At 36.2% G+C, this 25,733-nt stretch overlaps 1 pseudogene; it reads left to right on the forward strand.

The window, feature by feature from the left end:
- The first annotated feature begins 286 nt into the window (after positions 1-286).
- On the forward strand, positions 287-22,419 carry LOC122746357 (annotated as a pseudogene).
- The last annotated feature ends 3,314 nt before the right edge of the window (positions 22,420-25,733 follow it).

A 25,733-nucleotide genomic window follows, 5' to 3' on the forward strand; every position in this document is an offset into this window, starting at 1 on the left:
TTATATAGGCACACTTGCATATGATTCTTAAGCCATACTACTTAAAAAGTTACATATGATTTGCTGGACATAGAGGTTTAGATGTTGCTCCTTCACTTAGAAGTTGCTCCTCTTCCTCATACTTGGATCTATGTACTATATCACTTTATTCAATTTTTTTTTCAGTTATTAATACACTGTTTGGTGAGGGGCCTTGTTAGAGGTGAGAAGGATCGTTCTGTATACAGATGATCAATATTAATAGAAGCTAATTGACCAGACTGGACAGAGACAACAGCCCTCGCGGATGGCTGGGGGCCGGGGAGACGCACAGGCCAAGGCGGCCGCAGCACAACGGGGCCTGCAACGTCCGCCAATCTGCCCTCCGGCCAGACCGCGCCACAGCCTACAATACTATTCAATGTTAAAAAAAGAAACCTATTAGCTTTTTGCGTGTGTGTGTGTGTGTGTGTGTGTGTGTGTGTGTGTGTGTGTGTGTGTGTGAGTGAGTGAGAGAGAGAGAGAGAGAGAGACAGAGAGAAGTAATGGATACAGAGATGGTCTTAGAGTTAGGAAAATAAGAGTAAAATCCTTTCTAGGCATTCACTCCTGACCAACAGTCTCACTCCTACAATTTTCTAATAGATATCTCAAACTGGTTTTCCAGTAGATTTCTTAATACTCAAAATGACCACTTATGAATTCATTATCTTTTCCCCAAAACCTCCTTTCTTCCAAATTTTTTTTATTATATTCAAGAACACCATAATCCTTCTGAAAACCTTGGCTTGCAAACTAGGGAACTCCTTACTCCTTATTGCACTTTCCTTCCCCGTATCCAAACTGTTGCTAAGTCATTTTGGTTCTACCTTTGCAGTATCTCATTAGTCTCTCTTCTTTCCTTTGATACTGTCACCTCCCTGATGAAGCCTTCATCGTCTCATATCTGGATTATAGAAATAATATTCTGGTTGGTCTTCCTGTCTGAAGTCTTTCCTTATTCCAACAACTGTGCACTCAGCTATCAAATTGATTTTTTTAAAGTGCAGGTCTTCCCATGTAAATAAACTCCAGTATCTTTCTATTATCTTTATGATTCACCATGTCATTATCTTGCTCTTAAATAATTTTGCAAGATGCCCCCTTCCTACTTGTCTAGTCTTCTTTACATTACTCCCCTCCTCATACTTTGTAATTAGTGACACTGGTTGGCTTTCTGTTTCACAAACAAGACACTTCATCTCCTTAAGCTGGCTACTTTCATTGGCTATATACCTCCTTTTTGTATTCATTGGCCTCCCTGGATTTTTTGAGTCCCAGTTCAATTATCAAACATCTAGAACTGTATGTCCAGTAGACCTTCTCACCTTGGTAACTTCCCAATTACTATGAATAGCAATAACATCTTCTCAATTCCTTAGTTGTCTAACCCAGGTGTCATCATTGACTCCTCAGCATCTCTCACCCACCTCCATATTCATTTTGTTGTAACATGTCTGTCAATTTCAATTTTGCAATACCTCAAATACAACCCCCTCCTCTGCTCTGATATGGAAAATAACCTGGTATGGCTATCTTCAATTCATTTTTGGACTACTGCAAAGGGCTACTAGTCGGTCAGCCTGATTCAAGCCTCTGTCCGCTTTACTTCATGCTCCATTCAGCTGACAAAGTAAATTTCCTAAAGTGCAGATCCAATAGTGACACTCCCTTCACCCCTCAATAAACTCCAGTAGCTCCCTATCACCCCTAAAGTAACAAAATCCTTTGGTGTGGAAAGCCATTCACAATCTAGTATTATTTCCCCTGTCCCTGCCCCCCACCCCCACCCCATACCACCTTTCTAGTTTACTTATACCCATTATGGACCAGATTTTTTTTTTTTTTGGTATAATGACACCGGCCTTCATGATGTTCATGAACAAGATACTCCATCTCTTAGCTCTAGGGATTTTTTTATGGCTGTCTTGAATTTCTTGAATCTTTTCCCTCTTCATTTATGTTTCCTGACTTTCTTCAAGTCCCAAATAAAATCCTGTCTTTTTCAGGATAACTTAATAAATGTTTATTGACTAATATATTAGCTTCTAAAGGAAGTCTTTCCTAATCCCTCTTAATGTTATTGTCTTTCCTCTAATACTACCTTGAATTTAACCTGTAAATAACAAACCATCTTCTCCATTAGAATCTGAGCTCCTTGAGAGCAAGTTCTGCTTTTGCCTTTTGTTTTTATATCCCTAGCATTTAACACAGTGCCTGACACATATAAAATACTCAATACATGTTTTTGTTGTTGTTGTTGTTGTTGTTTTGGGGGGGCAGGGCAATGGGGGTTAAGTGACTTGCCCAGGGTCACACAGCTAGTAAGTGTCAAGTGTCTGAGGCCAGATTTGAACTCAAGTACTCCTGAATCCAGGGCTGGTGCTTTATCCACTGTGCCACCTAGCCGCCGCCTTAATACATGTTTGTTGACAAGAAACTTGACCTCTTAGTATTCTAGGCAATTCTCTAAGACTATAACTTTTAGGGAAGGTGCCAATCTGCAATAATGTAGGGGCTTTTCTTATTAAACATTTCTCTGTATCAATGAAATCACAGGTATAGTTTTTGTCCCTATCTCTTGCCATTCATATCTTCATAAAAGACTTAATTTAGGGAAAAAAAAACTATTACATATACTTGACATGCAATCAGGCTTGAATTTTGAAATTATTTGGACAAACCTTTCAATATCTCTGCATCTTAGTGAATGAATCACCTCTCATTATGCTGACATTTCCATGAAGGACCCCTTGAATGCTCTGGTTGACACACTATCAGCAAGCTCAACTACCTAGAATGCAACCAAGAATCATAAATTGGGCAGAACAACCTCTGGGCTACTAAAATATCTATGAAAAAATGATTTCACTTCTTTGTTCTGTAGGAGAGACCTTCAGTGTCCAGAAGATGGAAACCACTATTACCTCATATTACTATTGAGAGAGGATAATGAATAGGGAGAGATCCAGCACTGGGGTCAAGATAACTTACATTCAAATCATAAAGTAACCATGGGCAATTTATTTAAATTACTTAGAGTCCTTAGCAAATCTCTAAGACTCTCCTTTTCCATAAAAAGTAGATCTGTCCTGTAGTGAAATCATAGGTCTGAATAATACAAAATAAAACAAAAATTGCTGTTTCTTTTTTATATGCATGTTTCCCAACCTGGTGCAAGGTCCTTGGAGGCAATAAGTGTGGTTTATATTTCTTTGTTCCTTGCACAAAGTAGGTGTTAAACAAATATTTTATTGATTACTGAATTCTTATCACATTATCGATACTATCTCACCATACTGTTTTTTTCTGATTTCTTTATGTTACTATGTCTAGTTTTTTGTTTTTGTTTTTGTGTATCTTAACTCACATAAGGAAATGAGATTATATAATGCCAAAGCCAACCCTTGAATATCCCTACCACAACAACAATAAACCTTTCTATTTTACTTATTCTTTTTTAGAAACACACAATATCAGTTATTTTACTCAAATAAGGTATATTCATAAGACTTTTACATTCAGGGTTATCCAAGTCTCTTTCTTACCCATGATCCTGTGTTTTGTTTTTCATAATGATTTATTTTACTTTTAATATATGGAATAAAACAATCATCTCCATAACAGTGTAATTAAAAAAATATTTCACATGAATTTGCAAATCTATGTATGACATGCTATTTCTTTTAAATATAAAAAATATCACATACATTTTTCTTCCTTCTCCCCTGCCTTAGAGATGACTACCATTAAACCAAAATAGTTATATTTATGAAAATTATTCTTTATAAACTTCTATTTATCAGTTCTTTCTCAGGATACATATAGCATCTTTCTTCATATGTCCTTTATAGTTAATTTGGATATTAAAATAGTTAAAATTACTTATTTGCTCAATGTCTTCACTTTGAAGTTAGAAACTCACATCAGCTTTGAGAAATAAGTTTAGGGAGAGGAAATATAAAACAATTTACCCTCTATGATCTTTTCATTTTCATAACTGTGGTATAAGGGAAAAGTTCATTAAAATATATCTGTAGAATATCCACAAAAACCTTTGATGGCATACTATTATATGATTTTACAATAATTTTCTACAATGCTTTAAAACTTTTTTTAGGTCTGTGGATTTTGTTTTCTCCTTTGAGATTTAAAATTTATGGCTTTTATGTAATATAACTATCATTTTGCATCTTTTTACATTTTCCTTAATATGTATTTCTTAGAAAACATTAGGATTTTATTCATGCTAAATCAAAATATATTAACCACAATGACAACATTAATTAGTAGTTATAATACTAGTTACAATTTACACATAGCCCTTTGCAACTTTCAAATAATTTCACATTTCATCTCATGTGATACAACAACTCAGTAAGGTAAATATATAGGAGAATATTCTAACTAATAAGTAGTAGCAGTATACTTTAAGGTTTATAAAATATATGTGTATGGGTATACACATACATATGTGTCTTTCTAACTCTAGAATCAGCAATCAACTTTATCACTTAGCTGCCCCATTTATATCTATAACATATCATCATTATCTCTGTCTGTCTCTGTCTCTGTCTGTCTGTCTCTCTTTCTCTCTCTCTCTCTCTCTCTGAGTCAGGGACAATATTTTGTCTTTGTATCCTCCGCATCTGGCACATAGAATCATTTAATAAATACTTTTATATAAATTAATTGATTCATGATATACTTACTATACCCACAATAATAATGATGATGAAATGATAGTAGCAGTAAGCATTTATATGTTTTAAGTTTTATAAAATATTTTACAGAAATTATCTTATACGAGTTTCATAATATTATGTCATTTGAGCTTCACAATAATCTTAAATGGTAGATGTTCTTATTATCCCCATTTTACAAATGAAGAAAATGAAGCTAAAGTAGGACCAGTCACTTGCCCAGGGTCTCATAGTTACTAAATGTCAGAGGCAGGATTTGAAGTCAGTGTTTCCCAACACCAAACCCCTATAGCATAGCTAGATGCCTCAGGAAGTGGTTGCTTTGTGCAAGTTTTTGTTTCTTCTTCTTCTTCTTCTTCTTCTTCTTCTTCTTCTTCTTCTTCTTCTTCTTCTTCTTCTTCTTCTTCTTCACAGGGCAATGAGGGTTAAGTGACTTGCCCAGGGTCACACAGCTAATAACAGTTAAATGTCTGAGGCCAGATTTGAACTCAGTTCCTCCTGAGTCCAGGGCCAGTGGTTTATCTACTACACAACCTATGTGCTCCTATTATTTTGACTTTTATCACTAGCCTAGTTGATTGATTGAGAGAGAGAGAGAGAGAGAGAGAGAGAGAGAGAGAGAGAGAGAGAGAGAGAGAGAGAGACTCAATGGCTATAAGTTGGGGGAAAATGCTTGTATAACCATGGTAAGGGTATTCTTTGTATTATATGAATCTAGAACAAATGAAACTTTTTTTGCTTTGGAAGAAAAAGAGATTAACCTCTGAAATTTTAGTCTGAGGTTCATCTGAACTTTTAATACTGATAATATATATGTAACTAATTTCATCCTTCTAAAGGACTCATCAATATGATGTGTATTATATACCTTCACAATGTTACATACACTTGAAAAGGAAATTTGCAATTCAGTTCATGGAAGCCAGTGCTATTTTTGAATAGTGGACAAGGTGTTTATGGAGTGACATGTCCTCCATAACAGTATCAAGTGGCATGCTACAGTACTTACTACTTTATAGCTGTGAAAAATGGCCTTGAGCCATCTTTGGATAAGGAAACTTAACCAGTTTCACATGTACTGCCTTAGAAATAGCATGCAGAAGAACATGACAAAATATGATCCTTAGTACCCTAGCAATGTAACATTAATAAAATGAGTCCATTATGATATCATGACCTTGACACAGTTTTATTAAACTGGTCAGGTTTCATGAATGAAAATTGGTTACAATCCCTCAAATTATTTTATTTCACTTTTCTTTTTGGCCAGAATTCTGTTATAAAGCATGTTATTGGTCATGTGATGAAACACGTCAATGTTGCCCTAAAGGCAGAATTAATAGCATGGTACATCTGCCCTCAATCATGGGAAACTGTTGTGGAAATATGTGTGGAACCCCAGATGCCATAATTCGACACTGGAGTTTGGAAATCAGTGCCTGACAGAAGCAAGAACATCAAAAGAATTACACAAAACAAGCAGTATGTCTGTGGCTAGATTCTGACTGTGTGTGGCTCTTTGGCCTCAAGAATAAATTAAGCTCACATTGAACAAAAAACAATATATAACACCATTTACAAATATATCATCCAGTCATTTATTTAGTCGTGTCTTTCCTAACTAGAGAGCACTGCTGTATGTTGTACTGTTTTTGTATAGTCATACGTGTGGAATATACACACACAAACACAAATGTATATAATACAAAGACAAATACTCACATATTTAGGCATACTTATATGTATATAATGTTTGTGTATATTTATACACAGCCATGTAATATATGTATGTATACTATGTGCTCTATATTTATATTAAAGGCTGAGTTTCTCTATCTTGCTCACAATGCAACTGCAAGGAGTCTTGGTCATAGATGCACTCAAATTGATATGTGAGTTTTGATCTGCTCCACCTCTGACCTGGGCCAATTCAACTCTCCTTGGGAACTTCTATGGTTCCCTGATCCCAGAACTGCATCATATTAAGACCAAATTTAATGGGAATAACTGAATGATTTAGTAACCGTAACTCTGAACTCTGTCACCCAGGAGATACATTTTACCCAGGCTCTTTGATAGCTGGGATTAGAAGCATGTACTACTGTACCCAACTTTTAAAAAAATGTATCTCTACCTTTCTTTCTTTCTTTCTTTCTTTCTTTCTTTCTTTCTTTCTTTCTTTCTTTCTTTCTTTCTTTCTTTCTTTCCTTCCTTCCTTCCTTCCTTCCTTCCTTCCTTCCTTCCTTCCTTCCTTCCTTCCTTCCTTCCTTCCTTCCTTCCTTCCTTCTTTCTTTCTTTCTTTCTTTCTTTCTTTCTTTCTTTCTTTCTTTCTTTCTTTCTTTCTTTCTTTCTTTCTTTCTTTCTTTCTATCATCTATATGGCTATTTAGCTAGCTATTATTATCATCTATTATTTCATCATGTCTATACCTATGACCATATCTATATTTCTCTAAATATACACATCTCTACGTGGCTATATCTCTACATAAAGAAATAGAGATAATCATAAGCATCTTTTCCCTCTATGCTCTTTTCCCCTCTTTGGACTGAATTGTACCAGTGTAAAAAACTTCCAAAGAGGAAATTCAAAGCATATCTACAATGTATAATCTTTAAGATTACTTAAAGCAGTGAGAGGTTGAGTTAATTGCCCAGGATCACAGCTAATATTGAACCCAATCTTCCTGGCTCCAGATACATTTCTTTACATAATATACCACTCTGCTACTCTCCTTTCTACTATACTATACTATACTTGTAAAATTTTGATTAACCTGTGGAAAGTGGGATGTGTAAGTGGATTTTGAATTAGAAGGTTTGTATTTGAATACTTTGTTTATAATTTTGGAGAAGTATTAACATCAGCAAGAATGTTAATACTCTGTGCCTGAGTTTCCTTGTTTAAAAAAATGAAGAATTGTTCTAGATAAATGGGATCAAACTCAAAGAGATACAGGGGCCACTAAACAATATATAAAGATACTTGTGGATTTATATAGGTTTAGAAACTCATACATTACCATTATCTATGTTTTATTTTATTTAATTTATTCCAAGTATTTTCCAATTACATTTTCATCTGTTTCAGTATTTACTCAGGAGCATTGTGGCAGTGCGGTTGACATCTCTGTCCTCAGAGATCTCTAAGATTCATTCTACCTCTACAGCTGTTATCCTGTGAGTAACATGGATTATATAGTAGTGAATTATTCTTCCTCTAAGCTGAACTCTGATGCAAGAACAAAATTTATATCCCAATGATTTTATTACATCCTAGTTAATTTAGTCACACACTTATAGAAAATTCAAGAGTGCCACCAACATTTATTGCTAAGCTTTGCTTCTGTATGGGCCTGACATCTGAAAAAAAAAGGTCTTGTATAAGTTGCTATTTGTAATTTGTAACTCCCTTTTTCCTAACTAGGAGCCAGCATTTGGAGAATAAGGTGCGTACTCTGATATGTGCAGACTTTTTCAAAGCAAGAGAAAACTCAACTTATAAATTTATATATGGTTAACTTGTAAAGAAGACAAATTGACTTACCAATAGTCTATCATATGAAATGCTTAGAAATCAAAGTCAAGTTTTTATTTTGGAGACCTTTAAGAGCCAAGATCAATTTTGCTAATAAAATAGAAACCTTTGCAAAATTTGTGGGATGGAGCTAAAACATTTACCAACAAAAAGCAAAAAATTCTATGTCCTTGTCAATCTGAAAGAACTTCAGTTTATTAGTTGACATACAAGTGCCAACAACAATATTTGCCGTACTCTGGTAGCAAGGACCTTTAGCAATGTTGTGAATATTATTCATCATATTTTTGGAGATCTTGACATTTTTGAAGGACTTAATATGGCACCAAAACCCATTCTGTTTTATAGGAGGTTAAGGTAACATGGCTTACATAAAGCATCCACATACAGAAAAAAATGCATAGAAGTTGCTCATTCCTAGTAGTTAGTAAGACCCTTCTCTATTAGTATAGTTCTGGAAATAAGGAGTCTCCTCCACATTCAGACTCTTTTAGCCTGACAGTGAGAAACGGCAAAGAGAAGCATCTTCCCCTCTCCTCACAGCACCAAAGAGATCTCCTACAAGCTTTTGAGATCTCATTTAAACATATACACTTATATGTCCTGCTGAATTAAACACAGTACCTGCATATTATAAATGCTTAACAAATTTGTATTGACTGAATAGATGGTGTATAAGTCCTGTTCAGAAGGGAAGAATGGATATGTTTTCAAAAATTGAGCTCAGGGCAGCTAGGTGGTACAGTGGATAGAGCATTGGCCATGGATTCAGAAAGACCTAAGTTCAAATCTGGCCTCAGACATAACACTTACTAGCTGTGTGACCCTGGGCAAGTCACTTAACCCTCATTGCCCTGCAAAAAAAAAATTGAACTGAATAAATGGAAGCATGAATGAATAATAAAGTATTTGTTAAATGACTACCATGTGTGATATACCATGGCAAGCCCTGGGAATACAAATCCAAGCAAACAACAAAGTACCTGCCTTAAAGGAGTTTTTTTAAAAACAAATTTAAAAAAATATATATTTTCTCAATTATATGTAAAGAAATTTTTTGAGTTCCAAATTTTTCTCCCACTCTCCCTTCCCTCCTACCTCTGAAGGCTTGAAAGCAATTTCATATAGGTTACACATTACTATCATGTTAGACATATTGCCACATTAATCAGAACAAAAGGAAAATGCAAAAAAAGAATAAACAAGAAAAATAACAAAAAATAAAAAAACAAAAGTGACAATAGTATGCTTCAGTCTACGTCCACACTCCATACTTCTTTTTCTGAATATGGAGAGCATTTTCCACCATAAGTCTTTTGGATACATGTCTAGCTGAGAAGAGTTAAGTCTGTCACAGTGGATCATCACACAATGTTGTTGATACTATGTACAAAGTTCTCTTGGTTCTGCTCATTTCACTCAGCATCAATTCATCAAAATCTATTCATGTTTTTCTGAAAACCATATTCTTATCATTTCTTACAGCAAAATAATATTCCATTACATTCATATTCCACAACTTGTTTAGCATTCTCCAATTGATGGTCATCATCCTCTCAATTTCTAACTCTTTGCTACTACAAAAAGAGTAGCTATGAATATTTTTGTATATGTGGATCCTTTTCCATTTTTTATGATCTCTACCCAGGTGGGGGAGGGGAGCAGGGGAGCAGGCTCATCGAAGCTAAAAACCACACCACAGAAAGCTTTGCCGGTTAGTTGTTTAGTAAGTAGGCTTGAGGTTATCTCTGGACCAGAGAACCGGCTAGGTGAGATAAAAACCTGTCCCCCCTCAAACCAAAACACCTGGGATCCTCTGAAGCTGGGAACAGGAATGGGGCTGAGAAGTAGCCTCTCATAGTCCCCCCATGTGGAGAGTTTAAAATCAAATAAACGTGAGGCCATGCAGGCCGAGAAGAAGCCCAATCATCCCTTGGGCCACGCTGCAGCTCGATCAGTGTGTTCTGGAAACAGCAAGCCAGGATGAGTAGGCAGAGAAAGCAGAAGTCCATCGTAAACTTCTTTGGGGGTAAGGTAGATCACAATACAACCTCAGAAGAAGATTATAACAGGGTCAAAGCTCCAACATCCAAAGCTTTCAAGAAAAATATGAACTGGTCTCAGGCCATGGAAGCTCTCAAAAGGGACTTTGAAGAGAAAGTAGGAGAAATAGAAAGATGATGTAGAAAAAAGGGAAGAAAGAATGGAAAGATAAATGAGAATGATGCAGGAGAGTAATGAGAAAAAAGTCAACAGTTTGAAAAGCCAAATGGAAAAGGATATTAAAAACCTGTCTGATGAAAATAACTGCCTAAGAATTAGGATTGAACAAATGGAAGCTAGTGACCTTATGAGAAACCAAGACACAGTAAAGCAAATCCAATTGAATGAAAAAAAAATAGAGGGCAATGTGAAATATCTCCTTGGAAAAAGAGCTGACCTGGAAAATAAATCTAGGAGAGATGATTTGAAAATCAATGGACTACCTGAAAACCATGACCAAAATAAAAGCTTGGACACCATCCTCCAAGACATTGTGAGGGAAAATTGCCCTGATATTTTAGAAGCAGAAGCTAAGATTGAAATCAAAAGAATCCACTGATCATCTCCTGAAAGAGATCCCAAAAGGAAAACCTCCAGGAATATTATAGCCAAATTCCAGAACTTCCAGGTCAAGGAGAAAATGTTGCAAGCAGCTAGAAAAAAGGAAATCAAATAATGCTCATCTCCAATAAGGATAAAGCAAGATCTAGCAGCTTTAAATGACCAGAGGGCATGGAATATGATATTCCAGAGGGCAGAGGAACTGGGACTACAGTCAAATATCACATACCCAGCAAAACTGAGTATAATCTTTCAGAGGAGATATCGACTCAGTAGTAGTATTGCTGGGTCAAAGTGTATGCACAGTTCAACCTTCTGGGGATGATTTCACATTGTTCTCCAGAATGGTTGGATCAATTCTCAGCTCCACCAATGCTTAATTATTGTTCCAATTGTCCCACATCTTCTCCAACATTTATCATTTTCCTTTTTTTTGGTAATATTAGCCAATTTGATAGGTGTGAGGTGGTACCTCAGAGTAATTTTAATTTGCAGTTCTCTAGTAGTGATTGAGAACATTTTTTCATATGACTGTAGATTTAATTTCATCATCTGGAAACTGCATGTTCATATCCTTTGAACATTTTTCAATTGGAGAATTACTTGTATTCTTGTACATTTGATTCAGTTCTCTGTATATATTTAGATATGAGGCTTTTATGAGAAATACTGTTGTAAAAATTGTTTCTATGCTTTCTGCTTTGCTTCTAATCTTGTTTACATTGGTTTTGTTTGTACCAAAATATTTTTAATTTAATGTAGTCAAAATCATCCATTGTGCATTTCATAATGTTCTCTATATTATCTTTAGTCATAAATTCTTCCCCTTTCCACAGTCCTGACAGGTAAAGTATTTCGTCCTTTTTAAATTTGCCTATGGAATCACCCTTTATGTCTTGATAGTATATCCATTTTCACTTTACTTTGGTGTATTTTGTGAGATGTTCCTCTACGCAAAGTTTCTTCCATAGAATTTTCCAGTTTTCGCAATAGTATTTGTCAAGTAGTGAGTTCTTATCCTGGAGGCTAGAATCTTTGGGCTTATCAAACAGGAGATTGCTAAATTAATTTACTTCCATGTTTTGTGTGCTTAACTTATTCCACTGATCTTCCTCTCTGTTTCTTAGTATCAGATTGTTTTGATGATTGCTGACTTATAATATAGTTTTATATTGGGTACTCTGAGGCCATCTTAATTTGAATTTTTTCAATACTTCCCTTGATATTCTTGACCTTTTGTTCTTCCAGATGAATTTTATTGTTTTTTTCTAGCTCTATGAAATAATTTTTGGTACTTTGATTGGTAGGACACTGAATAAGTAAATTAATTTGGGTAGGATTCTCATTTTTATTATATTAGCACAGCCTACGCATGAGCAATTTATATTTTTCCATTTGTTTAGATATGATTTTATTTTTGTGAAAAGTGTTTTGTAATTGTGTTCATATAGTTCCTGGGTTTGCCTTGGCAGGTAGATTCTCAAATATTATATATTATTTGCAGTTACTTTATTTTTTATTTATTTATTTTTTTTTGGTGAAGCAATTGGGGTTAAGTGACTTGCCTAGGGTCACACAGCTAGTAATTGTTAAGTGTCTGAGGCCAGATTTGAACTCAGGTCCTCCTGAATTCAGGGTTGGTGCTCTATCCACTGCACCACCTAGCTGCCCCTTGCAGTTACTTTAAATGGAATTTCTCTTTCTATTTCTTGCTGCTGAGCTTTGTTGGTCATGTATAGAAATACTGATAATTCATGTGGGTTTATTTTATATTCTCCAACTTTGCTAAAGTTGTTAATTGTTTCAAGCAGTTTTTTAGTTTATTCTTTAGGATTCTCTAAGTATATCATCATATTATCTGCAAAGAGTGAAAATTTTGTTTCTTCCTTGCCTATTCTAATTCCTTTGGTTTTTTCTACTCTCGTTGCTAAGAATAACATTTCTAGTACAATATTGAATAACAGCGGTGATAATAGACATCCTATTTTCACCCCTGATCTTATTGGGAATGCCTCTAACTTATCCCCATTGCACATAATGCTTGCTGATGATTTACAATAGATACTGTTTATCATCTTAAGGAAAGCTCCATTTATTCCTATGCTGCATAGAGTTCTTAATAGGAATAGGTGCTGTATTTTGTCAAAAGATTTTTCTGCATCTATTGAGATAATCATATGATTTTGGTTAGTTTCATTTTTTATTAATGTGTTCAATTATGTTGATAGTTTTCCTAATGTTGAACCAACCTTGCATTCCTGGTATAAATCCCACCTTTTCACATTGTATTATCCTGGTGATAAATTGCTGTAATCTCCTTGCTAATATTCTATTTAGAATTTTTGCATCAATATTCCTTAGGGAGATTGGTCCATAATTTTCTTTCTCTGTTTTTGTTAGGATCTTACATTAAAATAACAGGATACAATACCTAAAAGTGAGTTAGAATGATTTGAGTATGTACATGCAGTCACATTGTTTGTAAATGGCCACAGAAAAAAGTAACATCATAATTCTGAGAAATATTAAAAAAGAAAAAAACCTCACCAATCAGATGAAGAAGGTGACATAAGTGTCACTGATATGGTTTGAAAATAACCAGTAAACAACATGGAAGTCTGAATTGGAACAAGATAAAGTTAAGCTGCCCTATATTATTGTATCTTTTTCTCATGCAACTTTGCACTTAAATTTTCATATGATGACAGAATTCGTGTTGGGAGGTATCTCAGAGATCATGTAATTCTCCCTGTGCCTGAAGAGGAATCTCCTTTACATTGAATTACAAACCTTTAAAATAAATGTTCAATCAAAGATGCATTGTTTTTATGTTTGATATCATATGAAATCAGACAGAATCACTCCAAAAACTCCAGATAATGCCAAAAGACAATTCCTGGAGCAACAGAACATACAAAAGGATTGGCTGAGGCCATTTTCCAGCCAAAGATGGCTTAAAAATTCAGCAGGAGGGGCCTGCTGTACCAGCCTATGAGTGGAACACAACCCTGTGGGTTGTGCTGATAGAAATCTAGGCCCAGACCACACCAGAAAAAGAGACTTCTCAGCCGCTGAATCAGCTTCAGCTGTGGCTAATTCAGGTAACAGTCTGGTAAGAGTGTCCAGAAGTTGGCTAGGAGGAGATTATAGGGGTCTCTGCTGGCACTGAAGTGGAACTCTGACATTTTGCCTGGGCTCATATATAGGACACAGTCTTGGGTGGCAGTCCCAGTTAGGGGAGGGGCATAGGCATGCCTGAGCTTGGAGCCAAAGTGAACCAGATTTGTTTTAGGGTTAGAAAGCAGGCATCCTGTGGATACTTACAGATCAGAACACAGGGTAGGTGAGCTGAGAACATGCCTCTCCTTAAATCTTACCACCTGGGACACCCTGAAGGTTGGGATAGTACATCAAGGAAGCAGTGCCCCAATTTAATAAGGAGTCATAAGTCAAGAAATAGGCTGGCAAGATAACCAGGCAGAAAAACTTGTGGACCATAAAAAGTATCTTTGCTGACAAAGAAAATCAAGGTAGACTCTTAGCAACATTAGGGCATCCAAAGCTTCCAAGAAAAATATGAATTGGTCTCAAGCCATAAAAGTGCTCAAAAAGGACTTTGAAGATAAAGAAAGAGAGGTAGAGGAAAAATGGAAAGAGAAATGAGAGTAATGCATGAAAGGCATGAAAAAAGTCAATAGCTTTAAAAGAGAAATGGAAAAGTTCTCTGAAGAAAATAATTGCCTAAGAATTAGGATTGAACAAATGGAAGCTAGTGACTTTATGAGAAACCAAGACACAATAAAGCAAATCCAAATAAATAAATTTTCAAAAAATGAAGCAGCTAGGTGGCACAGTGGATAAGGTACTGGTCCTGGATTCAGGAGGACCTGAGTTCAAATCTGGCCTCAGGCACTTGACACTTCCTAGCTGTGTGACCCTGGGCAAGTCACTTAACCCTCATTGCCCTGCAAAAACAAAACAAAAAACCAAAAACAAATAAATAAATGAAAATTAGAAGGCAATCTGAAATACCTCCTTGGAAAAACAGCTGACCTAGAAAATAGATCCAGGAAAGATAATTTGAAAATCATTGACTACCTGAAAACCATGATCAAAAAAGAACTTAGACATCATCTTCCAAGTAATTGTCAGGGAAAATTGTCCTGATATTGAAGAAGCAGAAGGCAAAATAGAAATTGAAAGAATCCACTAATCACTTCATGAAAGTTATCCCAAAATAGAAAATTACAGGAATATTATAGCCAAATTCCAGAGATCCCAGGTCAACGACAACATATTTCAAGCAGCTAGAAAAAAACAATTCAAGTACTGTGGAGTCACATTCCGAATACGACAAGGTCTATCAGCTTCTATCTTAAAGGATTGGAGGGCATGGAATATTATATTTTGGGGGCAAAGAAATTGGGATTACAAACAAGAATCACCCACCCAGAAAAATTGAGTATAATCTTTCAGGGGAAAATGGGACTTCAATGAAAAAGAGGACTTTCAAATATTCTTGATGAAAAGACCTGAACTGAATAAAAAATTTGACTTTCAAATGCAAGACGCTATCGAAGTATACAAAGGTAAACAGGAAAAACAAATCATGAAGGAGGTTGAAAGGTTTAACTGTTTACATTCCTACATGGGAAGATGATACTTTTATCTCACAAGAACTTTCTAATTATTATGGCAGATGATAGGAATAAATTTAGACAGAGAGCATAGGTGGGAATGGATTATGAATGGAAGATATCTGTAAAGCATTTATGTTTTGTTTATCTTTTTTGTGGGTTGGTTAGGGTTGGGTGGCATGCCAGGGGTCAAGGAGTTGGTGAGTGTCTTCTGTCTGAGGACAGATTTGAGTTTGGGTCTTCCAGGGTCCAGGGTGGGTGCTTTGTCCACAGTATCAGTTAGCTGCCCCATGATGACATCTTTAGGATAAAATTGATGAGGAGAGGATTGCACTGGGGGAGGAGGAAAAGGAGAGGTAGATAGGGGTGAAATCTCACATGAAAGATGCAGAAAAGAGCTTATGGAGTGTGGGCAGAGATAGGGGAGGAGTGGGGCAGTTAATGAGCCTTAGACTCAACAGATTTTACTCAAAGACCTTAGTCTCATCAGAATTGGATCAAGGGGGGGGGGGATACTATACACACTCAGGTGGATGCAGTTATCTATCTAATCCTGCAGGAAAGTAAGAGGGGAAGGGGATAGGGAGGGAGGAGTGAAAGAAGGGAGTGCAGAGTGGAGAAGGGGGCAGTCAGAAGCAAAACACTTTTGAGGCAGGATAGGGTAAAAGAAGCTAGAAAAAAGTAAATTTGGGGAGGATATAGGATAGAGGGAAAAGTTAACAATAGTAACTGTGAAAAGAAAATTTGAAGCAGAGGCAAGAGTAATGTAAAATTAGGATGATGATTATTGATGGGTTGATGATTGGAGGAAGATGAGAATTGATTGATGATGAGGACTGATTGATGATGATAACAAAACATATAGTATTTTGCTAGGCTATTGTGAAGAAAATTCTGTCCAGTATAAGGTACTATATAAATGTTATGTATTACTCTTGTTGCAATAATCAACCTCATAGTAAGGTAATCTATCTTTAAAGTACTATATAAGAGTAGTTTATTATTAAAAATCATGGAAGGACCTGTATGAGCTGATGCAAAGTGAAATGTACTCTATACAAAATAACAGCAATATTGTGAGATGATCTGCTGTGAATGACTTGTATATTTTCAGCAATACAATGATCTAAGTCAACCCTAAAGGTCTTATGGCAAATGCCACTCATTTACAGAAAGAGAACTCCTGGTGTCTCAATACAGATTGAAACATGTTTTTTTTTTTTTGTCAATTCCTTTAACTGAAGTTTCGTTTTGTCTGTTTTCTTTTGCAACCTAGTTAATGTGGAAATGTTTTGCATGACTGCTCCTGTATAGCTTATATCAATTTGCTTGAGTTCTTGAGTGGGATAAGGAGGGAGGAAGAGATTTGGAACACAAAGTTTAAAAATAAATTGACGTAATTTGGGAAAATAAAACTCTAAATATATCTTTAAAAGAAATTATATGAAATCTTGGGGTACAATCATCATATTGTCCAGGGGCATATTGATTGTTAATGTCAAATAAATACAATAATATATTTTCTTATGATGTAGAGGGTCCAAAAGTGAAAAAGGGGAAAAAGAAAAAAAGGAAAGAAAGAAAATTTTTAAATGACTTCCTATGTGAAAGAATTTTAAGTATGATACAATTATACTAAGTACTGAGAACATCTATAGGAGGCTAATTAGGATGGAAAAAGACTAAAACCCATTTCCTATTTGAATTAGTTAAAATAATAATTGCTGTTTAGCCATAAGAAGAAAGGACTTGGGAAAGGGGGCTGATAGCAATCTTCAAGTATCTTAGGGACGATCACATGGAAGAGGGGTTTTATGTATTCTGATTGACCTCAGTGAGAGTAATTAGTAGCAGTGTGGAAGAGTTGCATAGAGTCAAATGTTGGGATAATGAAATAATTTTTCTAATTGAAAGTATTCAAATTTGGAATTAGTTTGCTCAGAATATCTCCCTTTTTGTATTTCTTCAAGCAAATTCTGGATCACCATATATTGTAAAAGCAAGTACTTCAGGAACAGAATTGCTTGAAAAGTGGAAAACAAACGATAAAATGATGGTGTCTTGGAATAGAATTTGTATTTCTCAATCATAGCCTAAATTACATCAATGATTATGTCTTATTCAGGGATGGAATGGATTTAACCTTTATAGGAAACATGATTTTCATATATTTCAATTCTGATATAAAATATTTTAAACTCAAAAGAAAGAAGGGTGGGAAAAGATGAATTGTGTTTTCTATATATCACATTAGATACCAATGAATGAAGGAACAATAAGGAAGGAATAATAGTATGTTCCTTGCAATTTACAGAATACAAATTTAAAAAAAAAAATAGAGCACATAATCTTGGGTGTTTATAAATTGAATTAGAAAACCCAGTGCAGAGAGACAAATTTCACCTCAAAGGGAACACTAAGACTAAGTGGTATGGGTGCATGACTGGAGAATCATCAGCATAAAGAAGATATTTGAAAACATGGGAACTTATGACCAGGATTACAACCAGTAATCACCTACTTAGCAAAACTAACCATAAACTTTCAGGCAAAAAAAGGGACTTCAATGAAAAAGAGGACTTTCTATTATTTGTACTGGAAATAACTGAACTGAATAGAAAATTTGACTTTCAAATACAAGACCCTAGAGAAGCATTAAAAGGTAAACAGGAAAAAGAAATAATGAGTGAGGTTAAAATGTTAAACTGTTTACATTACATGGGAAGATGATACTTCTAACTAATAAGAACTTTCTCAGTATTAGGGCAGGTGAAAGGAATAAACTTGGACAGAGGTCACATTTGTGAATTGAATATGAAGGGGTGATATCTGTAAAGCATTTATTTTTTGTTTATTCTTTTTTGTGGGGCAGGGAGGGTGGGGTGGCTTTTTTCTGGGTCCAGGGTAGGTACTTTGCCCACTGTGTCACCTAACTGCCCCATGATAACATCTTTAAAATAAAGTTAAGGGGTAAGAGGAATGCGATGGAAGAAAGATAAAGGGAGAGCTGGAATGTGGTAAAGTAGCTCACACAAAAGAAACAAGAAAAAGCTTATGGAGTGGAGGGGAAGGTGGGGAAGGACCAGGGGAGTGAGTGATCCTTACTCTCATCAGAACTGGCTCAAAGAGGAAATAACATACACATTTGGGTGGGTAGAGTAATATATCTTGGCATGAAGGAAAGTGGGAAGGGAAAGAGTTAAGGGGGGAGAGGCGAAAAAAGGGAAGGCAGCTTCCGGGAGGGGGCAGTAAAAAGCAAAACACTTTTGAGGAGGGATAGGGTGAAAGATGATAGAAAATAGAGTAAATATCAAGGAGAGGGAATAGAATGGAGGGTAATAGAGTTAGCAAAAATAACTGTGAAAGAAATGATGAGCAGGCTGCTTTCAGAAGGACTTATGAAAAATGCAGTCCATGAACAGAAGACGAACTTATGGTATCTGAATATGGATTAAAGTATATATTTTTTATTACTTCCTCTTTCTAAAGTTATTTTGTCTGTTTTCTTGCACAACCTGACCAAGTTGGAGATGTTTTGCGTTAATGCCCATGTATAACTTATATTGAATTGCTTGAGTTCTTAGGTAGGGATGGAGAGGGAGGGAGCAAGAGAATTTGGAAAGCAAAGTTTTAAAAAATCAATGTGGAATTTGTTTTTACATGTAACTTGGGGAAATTCTAAATAAATACATTTATATTTTAAAAAGACACCATTAGGACAGATTTTATCTTTTCCTATAATTTTGTCAGTTTCTTATTATAATCTAATTAACAAGATGAATTGATATGGGTCCGGCAATCACACATAAAGTTCGATTTATAACTGTTTGTTTGAATGACTAGACCTACAATGTAGTCATTAATGTATCAACTTGGAGAACTATCTCTATTCATGTGTCTTAAGCATCTTTCCTTGTAACCTTGTCACTCAACATTTTTTTTTTCACATAGACTAGGATGAAAGCTTACATTATATGCTTATTAGAGTTTCAAATGCCATGAATTAGAGATATTTAACATGAAGATTCTCACATGCTAATGATGCAAAACAATCAAATTAGGTGGAATTACATAGGGATAAATGCAAATACAGGTAAAACAACTAAATAGATAAATGCAATATTTTGAAGCATGTCTAAAAAATATGCTAAAAAAGGAACTTCAAGGTATTTTAGTGTACTCCAAGGTCCATTTGAATTAAGAGGATAGATTTTTGAGACTCACTTATTTGAGACCCTTAGGAATACATTTAACATTTGTCTTAGGCAATACTGTAGCATCTAGTATTAAGTGATTATTGGATAGCTATTTTTTGTTATTTAAGAGACTTCATACACTTAGGATTCTCTACTAAGACCACACCACATATACCTCACTTTTTTATATTTGGGAAAATTCCAATTATGCCTACATTAAAAATAGAAAGTGTTCAAAATGAGATAGGTGTTTGTCTTGCTGTACTTCTCCCTAGTCAGACCACAGCTGGGTCATTGTTTTCACTCTGGGCACCATAACTTAGGCAAAAATGTGTAGAACAGTCAGGAAGCTAAATTACTAGTATGTTCATACCAATATTCCTAGGAGATTCTGAGGTTAGCCTGAAGAAGAAATGACACAAGGAAAAAATGACAGCCTATTTCAAAGATTTGACATTTTACTGTGAAGAGATTGTACTTTTTCTTTTTAGAGTCAGAAGACAGAGGAAGGAATAAAAGGAAGAAGTTGAAGAGAAACAGGATTATGCTTCACAAAAGGATTTTTTCCCTAAAATTATATGTGACACAAATTAGAATAGGCTGTCAAGAGAAATAGTGGATTCTCTCTCTTTTTTTTCTTTTGGTGAGGCAATTGGACTTGTCCACAGTCACACAGCTAGTAAGTGTTAAGTGTCTGAGACCCAATTTGAACTCAGGTCCTCCTGAATCCAGGGCAGGTGCTCTATCCCTGCACCACCTCGCTGCCCTGAAATAGTGGATTCTCTTATATGAGAAGGCTTCATCCAAAGGCTGGGTGCTCACTCCTTGGGATTCTAAGATATAATGGGCTTTTTGTCAATGCCCAAAGGCCAGAACCAGAGGAGATTAATCTAGACAGATTGAATTAAGTGAGATTGACTGAAAGCTATTGACTTTGTTGATTAGCCTACTTAAAGTTAATTAAATTAAAACCACACATGCCTAACTCCCAAGAGGGAGTGTTCTCAGAGGCTGTGGACTATGACATCAATACAAGACCATCCTCAACCAATCTGCTTGAAGGATGGCTCCTTGGGAGGGAGACGGGAAGTAGGAATGGAGGCTGATTCACTACCTCTGGCCTCTTTCATTCTGGAACCTTAGGCTGGTGTCTTAGGGAAGGAGAAGAAGGAGTTCATTCTGAACCCTAGGGTAGAAATATTTTCTTTCTCAATTTTCTGACCTCCACATGTTCTCCACTGAACTGTAATATACTTTAATAAAAGCTTAATCCCTAAACTTTGCTGAAGCTTCCTACTTACAAGCAAATCCAACTAGTCCCCCACCCCTGCCCCCACACACACTGGGGGCAGAAAAAGGTGACTGTACACATTAGGTTTTTAATGTCACAGGATATTTCAAAAATGTTTTTTAAAACTATCGAATTAAAAAAAAAACTATGGAATTCAATATAAGATGCCTGGGGTGGCTTCTAATTATCTAATTTTAAGATTAAAAAGTACTGCGGCAGCTAGGTGGTGCAGTGGATAGAGCACCGGCCCTGGATTCAGAAGTACCTGAGTTCAAATCTGGCCTCAGACAGTTAACATTTACTAGCTGTGTGACCCTGGGCAAGTCACTTAACCCCAATTGCCCCACAAAAAAAAAAAAAAGTACTAGGGTACTGTCCTATATGTTTAAACAAGCAGAACTGACATTCTTTCTGTATGTTCTCTTGAGCTTCTATTGAGTCTGTTTCCCCCTCAATGTAAATGATTCTTAGATTCTCATATCAAGCTCTAGTTTCTCTTCTGACACTTAAATGATTTTCAAATGCTAGGAAGACAAATTTTTATCTGAAGTTCTAAGGGTAATAGGTTGAATTCAGTTATCCATAGTCTCTTTTGAAACTAAATACTCAAAAGGTACAGACTAAGAATATCATGCTAAATTGTGTTTCCATAATGGGAATGGTACACAACATGGATATTTCCGTACCTACATAAACATTTTCATGTTATACCTAATAAGCAATACAGCATGAGTAAAGAAAAAAATTATAATTATGAATATTGGCCTTTTGGCATTTTAATAATAATGATGATCAGAGTAACTGGCTAAAAACAAACATTCGATAAGGAAAAAGGAGATATAATCATCCTTCATCCCAGGAGCCATAGGTTCTTTGATGCAATCCTTCCAGAGATATCTATGGCAGAAAAAACAAAACAAGACATTGTCATTGATATTCTGTGCAAGCTGGAGGAGATCTCTCGTATAAAAAATTACTGCCTGGCTACAGGTTTCTTTGCCTTCCTGGCCCTCTATCTCATACTTGTTTATAGTCCCTCCTTGCTCTTCAATCTCCTTAGAATCATCTACCTAGCATATACCTCCACCAAGGCCATTAAAAGTCCCCCAAAAGATAACAATGTCATCTGGTTAACCTACTAGGTAGTATACAGCATATTTAGACTGGCTGAATTTTTCTCTGTCATGTTCCTTTTCTAGTTCCACTTCTACTATGCCAGGAAGTGTGCCTTCTTGCAATGATACTTGCATTCAGTGGCCTGTAATGGTTCTCAGGTCCTTTACCTTTGACTGATCTGCCTCAACTTTCTGAGGCACCAGGCTTCCATGGACAGCCTAGTAACTGACTTGAGTTGATGATCCCTGGACATGGCAGCGAGTTTGACCCAGGAAGCTAACAAGGCAGGCATAACTCACTTACAGAAGAATAAGTGAAGAGATCACTCCCAAGTCAGACCCTTCAAATGACTGGGTGCTCTCCTCCCAAACAGACAGCATCAGGGACCATGGTTCCTAATTCTGGCACATGTCTAAGCAACTGACCACTTCCAGCCATATCTCCGCAACTCTACCTTCTTGAGGTTTAGGGAAGTCTCCCCAGGCTGGGAGGTGGGGTGGGCACGAAAGAACCTCTTCCCATTTGTGTTTCACCAGTACCAACTCAGGGTCCAGTTGACACTCACACTTCCTATAGCCCCCTCCACCCACCACTGGCCTCCCCACATGACTCTTGATATGTTCAGGCTATTCCAGTTGCCAATGTATTTTATTTTATTATTTGGGGGGGTTAATTTCTTATTCATTTTTATTTTTTTAATTTTTTGTTCAATATTTTATTATTTTCCAGTTACATATAATCATAATTTTCAACATTTGTTTTCATAAGATTTTTAGTTCCAATTTTTTCTCCCACACTCTCTTCCCTCCTTCCTCCAAAGACAAAAAGCAATCTGATATAGGTTATATATGTGCTATCACATTAAACCTATTTTTGCATTAGTCATATTGTGAAAGAAGAATCAGAGCACAAGGGAAAAAACTCAAAGAATAAGGGAAAAAAATCCCCCAAGTAGAAACAGAATGTTTCAATATGCATTCATAATACACAGTCTTTTTTTCTGGATGTTGAGAACATTTTCTGTCATGAAGTTCTTTGAAATTGTTTTGGATCACTGCACTCCTAAAAAGAGTCAAGTCTAGCACCATTGTTCATCACACAATGTTGTTGTTGCTGTATAAAATCTTTTAGTCCTGCTCTTTTCAATCAGCATCAGTTCATGTAAGTCCTTCCAGGTTCAGAACTTCTCCTGGTCATCATTTCATTTCACATTAATTTTTAAAATCTTGTTCTCTAAATTTTCTTCCTCCCTCCCTCTTTTACCGTCCCTATGAAATCAAGCAATTCAATATGTCATACATTTGTAGTTATGTAAAACATCTTCACATTAATCAGGTTGTGAAAGAAAATAGACAAAAATACCTCTAGAAAGAGGATCTAGAAAATATAATTATACTTCAATCTATATTCAGATACCATAAGTTCTTCCTCTGTTGATGGCTTGCATTTTTCATACATCCCTCTGATATTATCCTGCTCATCATTTATTTCACTGTTACTATTGCCAACTATATAACCCTCCATCTTATTCCCTCCCCTTGATATTTATTCTATTTTCTATCTTCCTTCACCTGATCCTTCCTTGAAAGGGTTTTACTTTTTACTGTCCCCTCCCCAAATCTGCCCTTTCTTCCTTTGCCTCTCCCCCCATATCCTTACCCTACCACTTTCTCTCAGGGCAAAATATATGACTGTACCCACTTGAGTGTTTATGTTATTCCCTCTTTGAGCCAATTCTGATGATAGTAAGGTTCAGTCACTTCCCCACTCCTTCCCCATCTTCCCCTCCACTTCATAAGGTTTTTCTTGTTTCTTTTATCTGAGGTACTTTTCCCCAGTTCACCTTCCCCTTTCCCTTTCTTAAAGTGTATTCCTTTTACCCCATAACTTTAGGGTTAACTTCTAAATATGTCTTCATGGGTCAGCTAGGTGACACAGTGGACAAAGCACTAGAATTGGACCCAGGAGGCCCCAACCCAAATCTGGCCCTAGACATAAGTCACCCCACCATGCCTGCTCCACAAAAAAACAAGGATAAACAAAAAATGCTTTAAAGATATCATCCCTTCATATTCAATTCACACCTGTGTCCTGTAAGTGTATTCCTTTCAGCTACCCTCATACGGAGAAAGTTATTATGAGTTAAAACTATTATCTTCCCATTTAGGAATGTAAACAGTTTAACCTTTTAATATCCATCATGAAATATTTTTCCTGTTCACCTTTTTATGCTTCTCTAAGGTCTTGTATTTGAAAGTCAAATTTTCTATTCAGTTTAGGTCTTTTCATCACAAATGCCTGAAATTCCTCTTTTTGACTGGAGTCCCACCCCCCCCCCCCCACCCTGCAAGATGATACTCAGTTTTGCTGGGTAGGTGATTTTTGGCCTTGGCCCCAGTTTCTTTGTCCTCCAGAATATCATATTCCATGCCTTCTGTTCCTGTAATATAGATGCTTGTAGATAGTGTGTAATCCTTGCTCCACAGTATTTGAATTCTTTTTTTTTTTTTTTAGTGTGTGTGGAGGGCAATGAGGGTCAAGTGAGTTAGCCTGGGTCACACAGCTAGTAAGTGTCCATTGTCTGAGGTGGGATTTGTACTAAGGTCTTTCTGAATCCAGGGCTGGTTCTTTATCTACCGTGCTACCTAGCTGCCCCTGATTAATTCAATTTCTATTTTACCTTCTGCTTCTAGAATATCAGGGCAATTTTTCCTGATAATTTCTTGGAAGATGCAGTCTAATCTCTTATCTGGTCATATTTTTAAGGTAGACCAATGATTTTCAAATTATTTCTCCCGCATTTATTTCCCAGATCAGCTGTTTTTCCAAGGAGATATTTCATATTGCCCTCTATTTTTTTATCCATTTGGATTTGCTTTACTATGTCTTGGTTTCTCATAAAGTCACTAGCTTCCATTTGTTCAATCCTAATTCTTAGGCAATTATTTTCTTCAGAGAGCTTTTGTATCTACTTTTCCATTTGGCTTTTCAAGCTATTGACTTTTTTCTCATAACTCTCCTGCATAGGTCACATTTCCCTTTCCATTCTTTCCTCTGCTTCTCTAATTTTTACTTTTTTTCTCTCCTTTCTCTTCAAAGTCCCTTTTTAGTGCTTCCATGGCCTGAGACCATTTCATATTTTTCTTTGAAGCTTTGGTTGTAGGGTCCCTGATATTGCAATCCTCTTCTGAGGGTGTACCTTGAATCTTTCTCGTCACTAAAGAAACTTTGTATATTTCTCAATTTAAGTGCTTGCTCATCTTGCCATCTTTTACTGGACTTTTAACTCCCTCCTACAGTGAGGCCCTACTTCAAAGCTACACTATCCCAAGCTTCAGAGGGTCCCAGGTGTTTAGGTTTAAGGGAGGGTGGGTTTTTCTCTCACCTGGTCTGTTCTCTGGTCCAAAGATAATCTTAAACCAAATTGCTGCATAGCCAACCAGCACAAAATTGTGTGCTGATTTTCTTAGCTTTGACACTCCTGTGCTTCTCCCCCACCTGGGCCTCCTGCTGCTCACAATTTCTTCCTGGTACCCTGCTAGGATAGGATGACAGAATTCATCCTTAGGTCCTGCAGACACCCCTATATTTTCCACCACCATCCCACCCCACCCCACCCCTGACCAACTGT

The sequence above is a fragment of the Dromiciops gliroides genome, chromosome 1 (genome assembly GCF_019393635.1).
Source record: "Dromiciops gliroides isolate mDroGli1 chromosome 1, mDroGli1.pri, whole genome shotgun sequence".
Taxonomy (NCBI): domain Eukaryota; kingdom Metazoa; phylum Chordata; class Mammalia; order Microbiotheria; family Microbiotheriidae; genus Dromiciops; species Dromiciops gliroides.